The sequence below is a fragment of the Tupaia chinensis genome, unplaced genomic scaffold (assembly GCF_000334495.1).
Source record: "Tupaia chinensis unplaced genomic scaffold, TupChi_1.0 Scaffold139341_1, whole genome shotgun sequence".
In the NCBI taxonomy this organism is placed as follows: Eukaryota; Metazoa; Chordata; class Mammalia; order Scandentia; family Tupaiidae; genus Tupaia; species Tupaia belangeri.
The window spans coordinates 1,902,976-1,917,456 of NW_006199230.1; positions in this window are offsets into that span (position 1 = coordinate 1,902,976).

Here is a 14,481-nt window from a genome sequence, read left to right on the forward strand (position 1 = left end):
GAAACTGATGTCCAGTATGGTGGATCACCAGTAGATGAGAGACTCTTATACAATTAGGTTGATCTGCTCTTTGCTTAATACCATGCTATCTCTCATTAGTCATTCTGCCCTACAACTGCAAAGCTAAACTGATAACACCGGTATAATGCTTGTTTGTTTAGTGAATAAAAAAGCAAGAAATTTAGATGTAAGGGATAAATTTAAGATTAAATTCTACTCTCAGGACCAGCAGTTAGCGTAATGGCTATGTTGCTGGACTCCCATGTAGTCGACCTCGGTTCGAGTCCTGAACCCCGTGGCTTAAACTCACACCAGGCGCATGTGCGTGTGTGCCTAAGATCCCGAGAGGAGATTAGAGGAGAAGGGATTGTGGCGTGGCCATCCCCCCTGGGGTGTGATTTCTCACTTTCTGTCTCTCTGTCTCTCTCTGTCTTCCTGGTGAGCACACGTGCCCTATAGCAAAAACCTCTCCAAAATAAATAAATAAATAAATAAATAAATAACAATAAATTCCATCCTCAAGCTTACTTCCCTTGTGATTTGACACATGACATAAAATAGTCAAAGCATTTTCTGGACCAACTGGTGGAATCGTACTTAATGGCTGGATCCCATGTGACTAATTGTGCAATTGTGCAGTTTGAATACCAAATTGCCAAATTAAAAATAAAAAATAGAAACAAAAAAAGGTATTTCCTAGTTTCTCACTATATTTTTCTTTGGAAAATGTATACCATTTTCCAGTCTTTGATAGTCTCTAGATACTGGTTGTCCATTCATATCAGCAGCAACTGTAAAACTCATAGCAACTTTTTGAGTGTCTCTATTATCTCCTCTGCAAAGTGATATCACTACAGTGTTATTTGTTTTCGTTGTTTGTTTGTTTGTTTTTGAGAATATTCTGTGGGTGCTCTGGGCATGGATCAGGCAGATGAGGATGAGAAGAGAAAAAAAGAGATGACACACAATTCATGATCTCATCAAAGGGCCTGGAGTGATTTTTATTCCTTCTGTAATTAACTAATTATCTTTTCTTATTTTGAGAACAAATTGAGGCAGAGAATAATCTGTCTTTAATTTGCATTCTGCTTTACTTTAAACAAAAAACCATAGATGATGTGCCAATTTTACACAGTTTACATATTTGATAGCACTTCAAAAAAGAGACATTTTTATCCACTCAAGCTGTTATTTTAAAAAATAATAACTCCTTCTGTTGACTTACTGAAGGTTTAGATAGTGCATGACAAGCTCATTTAATATCCTGACTTCCTACATATGATTTCTGCTTTGGCCATAAACTCACAGTAACATAAGCATTTCTAGAAAGCTTGCTCATAGTCCTTAAGTTCAGAAACAAATGTAGGTACCATTAAAAAAATGAAGCCAAAAAGAACTAGGAAAATGTTCTCTCTTTTCTGGAATAATACCTAATAAAACAACAGCAATCTCTTTCTACTAGCAAGAAAAACTGAGTTAGATATATGCAGCGTTTTCCCCCCTCAGAAGTGTGTGTGTGTGTGTGTGTGTGTGTGTGTAGAGAGAGATTTGGGATTTTTGCAAAATTTACGGGAAATCTCCTATCTGTTTTTTGAGTGTCTCTATTATCTCCTCTGCAAAGTGATATCACTACAGTGTTATTTGTTTTCGTTGTTTGTTTGTTTGTTTTTGAGAATATTCTGTGGGTGCTCTGGGCATGGATCAGGCAGATGAGGATGAGAAGAGAAAAAAAGAGATGACACACAATTCATGATCTCATCAAAGGGCCTGGAGTGATTTTTATTCCTTCTGTAATTAACTAATTATCTTTTCTTATTTTGAGAACAAATTGAGGCAGAGAATAATCTGTCTTTAATTTGCATTCTGCTTTACTTTAAACAAAAAACCATAGATGATGTGCCAATTTTACACAGTTTACATATTTGATAGCACTTCAAAAAAGAGACATTTTTATCCACTCAAGCTGTTATTTTAAAAAATAATAACTCCTTCTGTTGACTTACTGAAGGTTTAGATAGTGCATGACAAGCTCATTTAATATCCTGACTTCCTACGTATGATTTCCGCTTTGGCCATAAACTCACAGTAACATAAGCATTTCTAGAAAGCTTGCTCATAGTCCTTAAGTTTAGAAACAAATGTAGGTACCATTAAAAAAATGAAGCCAAAAAGAACTAGGAAAATGTTCTCTCTTTTCTGGAATAATACCTAATAAAACAACAGCAATCTCTTTCTACTAGCAAGAAAAACTGAGTTAGATATATGCAGCGTTTTCCCCCCTCAGAAGTGTGTGTGTGTGTGTGTGTGTGTGTGTGTGTGTAGAGAGAGATTTGGGACTTTTGCAAAATTTACGGGAAATCTCCTATCTGTAAATCAGTAAGCTAAAATGTAACAGGTGAGTATCTTTAATAAATTTTTCCAGTTTGGTATTAGGAAAATAAAAAAAAAGCTACTCACACACTTTGATTTGGACCAAAATAATCAGTTTTTAAAATCTTTCTGAGTATCGACTATTAACTACAATATGTGCATGCATTTTAGTTTTAATAAGTGACTTGGAGTAGAAAAGTTTTCTCTTTGTTATGAAAAGTTAAAAAGTCATTTTATCCTTGATACAAACCTTTGCTTCTGAATGAGGGCTGTTGCACCTTAGCAAAACTGGCAACCCTTCAAAAGGGTTCTGAAAGCAACTGTAATATTTGAAGATAAAAAGGATGAGGGCATTGCCTGCATTCTGTCCTGCAAACCTTACGGGTAAATCCTTTGATGTTTAAATGAGAGAACCTTAAATTCCTTTCTTTCCACTTTTATGAAACTGTCCATGAATTCCTTTTATAAACACTGGGTTACATTTTTCCATACTGAATCATTGCTATTTTGTATGCAGATGAGATGGTAAGTACAACCCATTTGAATGTCAATGTCTCATTACATTTATTTTTTTATATCTTTACTGAGGCAGACTATTTCACAGTTAGAGAAAATCTTGGGTATCATTCATTATATTTGAGAATTGAAATAACCTAGAAAATTCAGTTCCACAGACATATTTACTACCCTGTCCATTAATCTCTTATCAATTAGCATTATGTTGTCGTTCAAAAATAAACAAAACGTCAAATTCTGATTCCATGGTTCCCTAGGGCTGCTATTAAGCATCAGAGAATAAATGCATGAAATAAATTATGTGTAACATGAATCGCCCTACTGTGGACATCTATTTACCCATAGACACATCCAATATTCTACAAATCCCCACACACATATTACAGATATTTCTAGGATTTCCTGAGAAATTCTCACAGGTACTCCAAAAATTAGCCTGCCCACCATGGTCCCAGAGCTATCACACTCAGTGCTGTTGTGAGTCCTTAAAGCAATGCACTTTCTCTGTGCTGATTTGCTAGGAGGTCTGTTCAGTCTCTCTGCAGGCTCATCCAGGCCAAAGCCCTTAGTTGGGAACATTGTTAGGGACTGGAGCCAGCTTGGAGGTGTCGTAGTAATGTCCTTCTCAAACAGTGCTGGACCCATGTGGGAGATCATAGGCTTGGTTTTCCGGTAGACCTGTACATGCCATGTGTGTACACCATGATCCCAGATGGCTGGAAAGACTGAGGGCAGCAAGTTGGATCACAGTCTGAGACCTCATTGAGGCTGTTTATTTTTCTCTCTTTCTCTTTGTTTGTCACTTTCATGAAAGAAAGAAATAAACCTTCAAAAAGAGAAAAAGAATTGTTAGAGATTGCCCTAAAGCCCTGATTAAAAAAAATCTTTAAATGATTTTTAAAAATAAATGTTATTTTAATATAGTCAAATATACAAAAAGGTAGAAAAGATGCTATAATCTTTGTATTTCTACCACCCAGACAGGGAAAAAAAGTGTGCCAATATACTTGAAGACCTTTGAGTAACCAAATCCAATAATATTCATTCTTTTCCCATATCATTTAAATGCATTTTAAGTACTTTTACTAAGTGTATATATCATTAAAAACATTTACATACTTTTGAATATATTATAAATGATATCATTCTATATTTATTTCTATTCTTGACTATTTCCCATCAAATTTATGTTCAATATTTATTTAGTAGCTTGCTTTTCACTCTAGTTCATTAGTTTTCATCATTAGATAGTTTTCCTTATATACTTCAAACTTTATTGTAAATCTAAACTAATTTAGACAGTGTGAGAACTGGGATAAAGAAACAAAATAAAGAACCAGCATTGGGAACGTCATATATGACAGCAATTCTAGTTCGTTTGGGAAAGAAAGCACATTGTTTACAAATGGAATGAGGAGCTTTGAGGAAAAAATAGGATTTCTAACCCATACCATAAATAGAAATCAACTTCAGGTGAACACAGAAACTGTAAAACTCTTGGAAGGAAATACATGGTACTCTTTTTGCTCGTAACTATGATCATGTGATGGTTTCATGAGAGGTCAACTTGCTACGTTGAACTGCATTTCCCAACATTACCTCTCTGGTATGTTGCCAGCTGGAGGGCTACAAGGAAGGGTCTTGTTGGCTCTGTCTTCCTTAGATTCTTTCTTCAATTTCTCTGCCTACCAGGCTAGGTGAACGTGTGTACCTCAGTGACTAAGGGCTCCATATGCTGCTGAGTATGGAGCAGGTAGTCACTGAAATTGAAGGAGACAAGAACAGACACAATCTTAGTCCATCTGAATGAGGTTTCAGCCTGTGCTCATGAGATTTCTGCCTGCTTCTGATCTCTTCCTGACTGCCTAGTAGACTTCCAGCTTCAGTATCAGAGGCAGAGACAGTCTTCCTAGACACATTTTGACCACATGTGTCAACACCAGCTATAGTCAGAAGTTGCATTGTCAGTGGCCAGCTGGTTGCCTAGTAGTTAAGGAAGCTGGATTTCATCTGGTTGACTGCCTGGCCAGCAGTTTGAAAATCTTGATGTTACTGGCCATGTATGCATGGTGCTCAAGATCCCAGAAAAGAGAAATAGAGAAAAAGGGATTTTGGTATGACCACACTCAATCTGCGTGTGCTTGCTTTCTGCCTCTCCCTCTTTCTCTACCTGTCAAGAACACATGTCCTATGGCAAATTTAAAAACACCAACACAACAAAAAAAGTTGTATTATTCTCTGATTTTCTTCAGCTCCGAGAGTTGAATAGTTTTTTCTGGGCCCTGTATATTTTATCAGATATATGTAAACTCTCAGGAGGGTTTCACAACTGCCACAAAGTTTTTTGATACATATATATTGATATACTTTATCCATCCCCAAAGTATGATTTTAATTCTATTTTGTGTTAATTTGCAATTTTTTTAGAGGTTTTTGCTATAGGGCGCATGTGCTTGCCAGAAAGACAGAGAGAGACAGAGAGACAGAAGGTGAGAAATCACCTCTCAGGAGGGATAGCCATGCGGCAATCCGTTCTTCTCCATTCCCCTCTCAGGATCTTGGGTATGCACGCACACGCACCTGGCGTGAGTTTAAGACACAAGGTCTGGGACTCGAACCGTGGTCGACTACATGGGAGTCCAGCAAAGTAGTCATTGTGCCATCTGCTGGTCCCAATTTCCAATTATTTTAACAGGTGAATTTGAATTTGCATTTCACGTATGAATAAAAACTATTAATCATGAATCTGTATTTTCTCTCTAAAATATTACTTCATTTAAAAAAATTAATTTCTTTTCTGTAATTCATTCTCTCCTGTGAAATAGTACAATAGCTTTTTTCCAAGTAAAACATATACATAAATTTTGTATTACTTAAAAATTGAAGCTTATCACTCAGGACATCAAATGTATCATTGCAATTTATCCCCCAAGTTCTAGAGTCTAAAATAATATTTAACAAGTAAAGAAAATAAAGACTGTTTCAAGTACATCATGCTCTCTTCCCATCTGTTTGAATTGTGGACTTTTTAAAATTTAGCTTTCAAAAATTTAAATCTAAGAGGAAGATAGCGTTTTTGATTGCAGATTTGATGTTTCAAGTTTTTAACAGGCTTATCAAAGTCTTTTCCTTACTTCATTCTGTACTCTTTCTTTTTTTTCCTTTTTTTTTTTTTTAATTTTGTTTTTGTTATAGGGCACGTGTACTTGCTGGAGAGAAAAGCGAGAGAGAGAGAGAGAGAGAGAGAGAGAACGTGAGAAATCACCTCCCCAAGGGAAGAAATCACAATCCTTTCTCTATTCTCTTAGAATTTGGAGCATGCACACACATGAACCTTGGATTTTTTCCAAGCTGCCAAATCTGGAATTCAAACTGTAGTCAGCCATGTAGGATTCAGCCACCTTACCAACATGCCACTGGCTGGCCCCATTTTATACTCTTTGTACCATTAGTAGTCAATACAAATAATTCTTAGGTCTCTCCTCTTGTAGCTTTTACATTATCAAATTTATCAAGCACATAAATAGTATTTTAATTACAGAAACAGGCTCTCCTTTTCTCTTTTCTCCCATCCACCCTCCCTGTATACTTCCATCTGAAATTTGGTGAATGTTCCTTCATGTTTCAGAGAGGCAGAGTCTGGCATATTAAACATTGCATGCCCATAGTGCCAGAACTGCACATGATAAGCATGAAACAAAATATTTATTGAATAAATCAGTTCACTATAGAACTCTCACACCATTCTTCATTTTCCTTATAATCAACACCCTTCCTTTCCAAACCCATCTGCAATCAAGGTTTCACTTCTTCTCTCTCATCTACAGTGCACCATAAAAAATGTCTCAGAAAATTGTTTCTAGCTTTGTTTTCTTTATTACTTACAGCAGAGATTCAGAACTATTATGGCTTTGCAATATTTGTTTTCTAATCATTATTACTATGGTCAAGAATAACTATGTCAACTAGGCTTCTGGAAGGAATGATAACCACAGTTATATTGCATAAATTGAGTAGAGTTTCATAAAAATACCAAAGGATAAGTAGGATTTAGAGGAAAATATAAGAAACTGCAATACTCTGACACAAGGATCACTGTTAGTGTGTCTGGGCATATGGGAGCAAGGGAGAGTGGATGGGAACCTTGAAGAAATGAGTTATATGTAAAAAAAACACCTTAAGAGAGTTATACCTTTTGATTAGGGAAGCAATGAGGTGTAGGTGACCAAGTAAACATTTAGCAGGAAATGATATCTTTGTCCTCTCCATCCTTTCTCTGATTTCCCATGGAGAATTCCTATGGGCCATGCACTACCCAACAAACTAGATGGTAGGAAAGCCTTGTCAGTATAGCTTATATAGGTCAATCCTGGTGGGCAGAAAGTAAGGTGAAGAAGCGTGGAGAGTTGATTCAAAGAACAAACAAAAAATGTCCAGCAAAGTTATTAGTTACTATTAGAAAAATAACAAAACAATGTGCTTGTGGGCCAGCAAGTAGCATGGTGGTAGGTGAATCCCGCATGGTCAAGTGCTTGGTTTGAGATCCAGACCTGGTGGCTTGTGAATCTTGCCAGGTTTGCATGCCCAAAATCCTAAGAGTAGGATGGAGGAGAAAGGATTATGACATGGCCGTTCCCTGGGGATGCTTCCTCACTTTTTTCACTCCCTCTTTTCTCTCTCTCTGACTCTATCTGGTGAATGCATGTACCCGGTAGTAAATTTAAAAAGCAAAAAGAAACAAAAAGAAAATAATGTATTGGTTTAATGTGTATAATTTCAAATGCTTTGTTAATACTACTATAAAAACTCAATAAAATATAAATAATGTACTAAACAGAAGTTTCTGAAAGCACAATCAAATCATGGGTTGAAATCAATAAGCTTGCCTTGGATTAGGAATAAATTAGAAAGCACAGACTTTATCCAGAAATACCTCTCTCAAGCAAAATAAAAGTCCTCTATTTTATGAAATGTCTATAGGATAAAGCTATTCGGATGTGGCCCATGAATTCTGAGTATGTGACCAACCTGCTGGATATAACTATGCCCTTGATTTCATCTATATATTGAAGACATTGCTTTTCTGTCTGAAACTATGGTCTGGTACATATGGCATATGGGCTGCATTATTCCATACTTGTACTTACTTGTCCTTGTGTTTTTACCTGGTTATAATGTTTCAATTTGACTAGTTCCTGTATATTCTTTTAGAGCTATGTTTTTTTTTTTTCTTTTAGAGGCTTTTGCCATAGGGCACGTGCACTCGCCAGAAAGACAGAGAGAGACAGAGAGACAGAAAGCGAGAAATCACCACCCAGGGGAGATGGCCATGCAGCAATCCCTTCTCCTCCGTTCTCCTCCTGGGATCTTGGGCATGCACGCACACATGCCCAGCGTGAGTTTAAGCCACTGGGTCCAGGACTTGAATCGCAGTTGACTACATGGGAGTCAAGCAACCTAGCCATTACGCTAACTGCTGGTCCCGCAGAGCAGTGGTTTTCAAACTTTCACATACATTGGATCACTTGAAGGGCTCACTAAAAATCAGAGGACTGGGCCCCATCATAGCTCCTCTTGTTCCATCAATCTGGGGAGGGGTCCAATAATTCTCATTCAAATAAGTTTCTGGATACTCCTCCTCCTGCTGCTGGTGTGAAGACCATGCTTTGAGAAACACTGATTTACAGGATTCTATTGGGTCATTGGAAAAGTCATGACACATTTTTTGCATAGAAAAACATGAAGAAATATGTCATGACTTTTCCAATGAACCAATACAAACCACTATCTCTTAACATGATACTTTTTTCATGTTATGTGGTCCTGGAAGTTTATTCATTTTTTAAAATATAATTTTCTTCCTATTTTATTTTCGTTTATATATAATTTAAGTATATATAAAGAAAACTTTGAGTATCTAATTATAATAAAAACTTCAATGATTTTACATCATATTCAGATATTTTAAAATTATTAAAGCACTGTATTAACTTGGTTTGTGGGGGACCGCACCACAATCCCTTCTCTTCATCCTCCTCTCAATAGTTTGGACATGCATGCACACAAGCTTAGTTTGAATTTTAAATACTGGGTCTGGGATGTGAATCATAGCAGACTGCATGAGAGTCCAGCGACATAACCATTACGCCATCTGCTGGTCCCAATGCATAATATCTTTAATGGACCTGCTTCCCAATATCAGGGGCAAATAGTTTGGTTGGTAATACATTTAATAGTATATTTCTCATCGATAGTCTTAATTACATAACCATAAACTCACTAATACCTAATTCTATTTTGAATTTAGAGCTATTAATTTAAGAACTAGTTTTTAGACAAAAAAATTGAAAATAAGATTCTTGTTTATGTATATATATCTAGTCATTAGTTTCCTAAGATAACATTCATTAAGAATTTGTCTTGTGGGGGCAGCAGGTGATGTGACGGTTCAGGCTCTGGACTCCCACATGGCCAACCACCATTCAGGTCTCTGATCTGACCACTTGCTTTCTTACTGTCTCTTTCTCTGTCTCTCTCTGATAAAGTTAAAAGTAATAATAATGAATTCAATTAAATAAATAGTTTAAGTAAAAAGAGGGGCCAGCAGCCGGCATGGTGGTTAAGGTGCTGGACTCCCACAAGATTGACCAATGGTTCAAGTTCAGAACCTTGCTTTCTCATGCTCTCCCACCCCCCCATCTGTTTATGGTGAAATAATAATAATAAATAAAATAAAATAAATAACTTTTTAAAAATATTTATCTTGTTCTAAACTCTATCCCAGTTAATAAAAATAACTTAATGTTTTGGGACAGGCCTTCTCTGCCTTTTTTTTTTTTTAATACTTAGCATAGTATTTAGCATAGAGTAGAAGGTGGATACATACATATAGGTGTAAATAAATGTTGACATGAATTCATGTATAAAAAGGACATAAATTACTGTATATCCTATAATAGAAGTATGTACTAGTGACAAATAAGCCCAAAAGAAAAATTGGTCAATTGACACACTACATTCATTGTTAATTTCCGTTCAGCAAAAATGATGGAAATATTCTATATCTACACAATTCAATATGGCAGTCATCAGCCACACATGGCTCCTGAGTACTTTACGAGGGGTTAGTGGAACTAAACCAAGTTTTAAACTTCAATTAATTTTAATGAATTAAAATGAGTTTAAGTAACCACATGCAACTAGTAGGTACTGTATATGCACAGTGTAGACAGTATAGTGCCAGAGAGAGAAGGGTTTAAAAAGCCTTCTAAGAAGAAACAAACCATAAACTAAGTCTTTTAAAAAGATAAAGAGTTGATATTTACTAGGTGAGTATATTTGGAATGAGGCTCTAGAAGCTACATTTGCTAACTTGCCTCCCCCAAATCTCTGCCATAATTCTCACATTCTAGGTACTCTGGAGACCACAGTTTGAGAGTTACTAGCACATGCAGGTTGTAAGATGAAGCAAAAGGTAGTGACCTTGAAAGCATGGGCATTTTTAAAGTAAAGAGTGAGAAAGAACGAGCAGACCTGCCAGATTTAGAGAAGGAGATGAAGAGAAAGTGGGTTCTTGAGGGTAAAGTGGAGAGAAGTGAAAGATGGCTAGAAGAGTCAGTTGTTTTATTATAAGAAATGAATTAAGGGTGAACTAAAGGGGGCAGTAGCTAGTGTAGTAGTTAAGGCACTGGACTCCCACATGGTAAACCACAGTTTGAGTCTCAGACCTGGAGGCCGGAAAATCACACCAGGTATGTGGGCATGTGTGCCCAAAACCCCAGGGAGGAAAGTGATTGTGGTGTGATCATTCCCGCTAGAGGGCAATTTCTTACTATCCCTCTCTCTGTCCCTTTCTGGCAAGCACACGTGCCGTATGAAAGGAAAAATATGTTAAATAGGGCAATACGATTAAATCTGACCAGTAGGTGGTGGTTTGCAATCTTCTCTATAGAAACAATATGTTAGTAACTGCTGGGAACTTTTTGGTATGATATATGGGAGGTGAAAGTGGATACCTATTTGACAAAATACTATAAAAAGAAATGATAAGGTAACAAGTAAGGAAAGTAGAGTAAAACTTGTAAGACTTGGCTTTCTTTATCTTTCTCTGTCTCTCTCTGATAAAGTTAAAAGTAATAATAATGAATTCAATTAAATAAATAGTTTAAGTAAAAAGAGGGCCAGCAGCCGGCATGGTGGTTAAGGTGCTGGACTCCCACAAGATTGACCAATGGTTCAAGTTCAGAACCTTGCTTTCTCATGCTCTCCCACCCCCCCATCTGTTTATGGTGAAATAATAATAATAAATAAAATAAAATAAATAACTTTTTAAAAATATTTATCTTGTTCTAAACTCTATCCCAGTTAATAAAAATAACTTAATGTTTTGGGACAGGCCTTCTCTGCCTTTTTTTTTTTTTAATACTTAGCATAGTATTTAGCATAGAGTAGAAGCTGGATACATACATATAGGTGTAAATAAATGTTGACATGAATTCATGTATAAAAAGGACATAAATTACTGTATATCCTATAATAGAAGTATGTACTAGTGACAAATAAGCCCAAAAGAAAAATTGGTCAATTGACACACTACATTCATTGTTAATTTCCGTTCAGCAAAAATGATGGAAATATTCTATATCTACACAATTCAATATGGCAGTCATCAGCCACACATGGCTCCTGAGTACTTTACGAGGGGTTAGTGGAACTAAACCAAGTTTTAAACTTCAATTAATTTTAATGAATTAAAATGAGTTTAAGTAACCACATGCAACTAGTAGGTACTGTATATGCACAGTGTAGACAGTATAGTGCCAGAGAGAGAAGGGTTTAAAAAGCCTTCTAAGAAGAAACAAACCATAAACTAAGTCTTTTAAAAAGATAAAGAGTTGATATTTACTAGGTGAGTATATTTGGAATGAGGCTCTAGAAGCTACATTTGCTAACTTGCCTCCCCCAAATCTCTGCCATAATTCTCACATTCTAGGTACTCTGGAGACCACAGTTTGAGAGTTACTAGCACATGCAGGTTGTAAGATGAAGCAAAAGGTAGTGACCTTGAAAGCACGGGCATTTTTAAAGTAAAGAGTGAGAAAGAATGAGCAAACCTGCCAGATTTAGAGGAGATGAAGAGAAAGTGGGTTCTTGAGGGTAAAGTGGAGAGAAGTGAAAGATGGCTAGAAGAGTCAGTTGTTTTATTATAAGAAATGAATTAAGGGTGAACTAAAGGGGGCAGTAGCTAGTGTAGTAGTTAAGGCACTGGACTCCCACATGGTAAACCACAGTTTGAGTCTCAGACCTGGAGGCCGGAAAATCACACCAGGTATGTGGGCATGTGTGCCCAAAACCCCAGGGAGGAAAGTGATTGTGGTGTGATCATTCCCGCTAGAGGGCAATTTCTTACTATCCCTCTCTCTGTCCCTTTCTGGCAAGCACACGTGCCGTATGAAAGGAAAAATATGTTAAATAGGGCAATACGATTAAATCTGACCAGTAGGTGGTGGTTTGCAATCTTCTCTATAGAAACAATATGTTAGTAACTGCTGGGAACTTTTTGGTATGATATATGGGAGGTGAAAGTGGATACCTATTTGACAAAATACTATAAAAAGAAATGATAAGGTAACAAGAAAGGAAAGTAGAGTAAAACATGTAAGACATGGCTTTCTTTTTATATATATATATATATATATATATATATATATATATACACATACACACACACACATATTTGAGATTTTTGCTTTAGGGCAGTGTACTTCCTGGAGACACAGAGTGAGAAAGAGAGACAAGAAGTAAGAGATCACCGCCCCCCTCAGGCGGAATGGCCATGCTGCAATCCCTTCTCCTCTACTCTCCTCTCGGGATTTTGGGTACACACGCACACATGCCTAGTGTGAGTTTCAAGTTGCTGGGTCTGGGACTCAAACCATGACCAACCGTATGGGAGTCCAGGATCTTAACCACTATGCCACCTGCTGCCCACCCCTTTTGTTCTAATAAGAATGATTTGAGCTTCTAAACTCTAGAAAAGGGTCAAAGATGAATAACAAAAACAGAAATGAGCTAAAAAAAATATCTAGCTAATATCAAGAGTAGACTGGGTAAAAACCCCAGGTAGTGTCTTTGAGGATGTCAAGACTGTGAGAATGGAGAACATCTGTAAGGTGAGGTACCCGTAATAAGTTCCTCCTTCCAAGTGCATTTCCTGTCGGTAAGGGCTTCAGTAATATGTAACTTACATATCTTACAATGAACTTATATAATGTGTTTTCAGTGTATTCTGAGAGTTGTTTAACAGTTACTGCAGTCAATTTTTTTAAAAAAATTATTATTCCAAAAAGAAGTCTCAAATATTTTAGCACTCACTTTGCAATCTTTCCGTCTCTACTTCCCCTAGCCTTAGAGAATTCCTAATCAGTCTGCTTTCTGTCTCTGTAGATTTGCCGTTTTTATATAAAAGGGGAGCATCTGTATGTTGTCTTCTGTAACATTCCGTTTAAATGTGTTTAAGGCCTATGCAAGTAGTGTGCATCAGTACTTCATTCCTTGGTATGGACAAATGATATTCTGTTACAGGAATACACCATGTTTGTCATTTATCCTTTCATCTACTGATGGATATCTGAATTGTTTTTACTTTTGCCTATGACGAATAATGTTGCTATAAGCACATACACATGGGCTTGTGCATAGGCATTTGCTTTTATTTTTTTTGTGTTTTTTGAGAGGTTTTTGCTATAGAGCTTGTGTGCTTGCCAGACAGATAGAGAGAGACAGAGAGATAGAAAGTGAGAAATCATTCCCCTGGGGGGATGTCCATGCCACAATCCCTTCTTCTCCATTCTCCTCTTGGGATCTTAGGCAAGCACGCCCACGCGCCTGGCATGAGTTTAAGCCACTGGGTCTGGGATTCAAACTGTGGTTGGCCCCATGGGAGTTCAGTGACATAGCCATTGCACTAACTGTTGGCCCCTGCTTTTACTTTTCCTGGATATATATCCAGGGGTGATATTGCTTGGTCCTATGATAACCAAATCTTTAACATTTTGAGGAATCACTTGATTATTTTTCAATGTGCCATCCCAGAAAAGTATGCTTAAATTAAATGAAATTTTTCTTTTTTTTGGGGGGGTGGGGTGTTCTATTTTATTATTGGATCCTAGCTTAAATGTTAAAAGTTAAAAGTGTTTTCTGATTTAAGTTTCCTTCTTTTGTATTCCCATGAATTCTGTCCTGTAATTGTCAGAATAACACTTTATACTATTACTAATTGACCTTTTTTTTTTCCTTTCGTCTCTTAGAGTGCTTTATGGACTGCTGATTGACCAATACATAACACACATCAGGTATACAGCCAATATTTATATACAGGGATCAGCAGAAGGTGTAATGGTTACACCACTGGACTCCCATGTAATCAACCTCAGTCCCAGATCAGGCAGCTTAAAACTCACTCCAGGCACGTGTGCATGCATTCCCAAAATCCCAAAGGGAGAATGGAAGAGAAGGGATTGTGGTGTGGCCATCCACCCTGGGAGGTGATTTCTTGCTTTCTGTCTCTCTGTCTTTCTGGCAAGACATACCCTA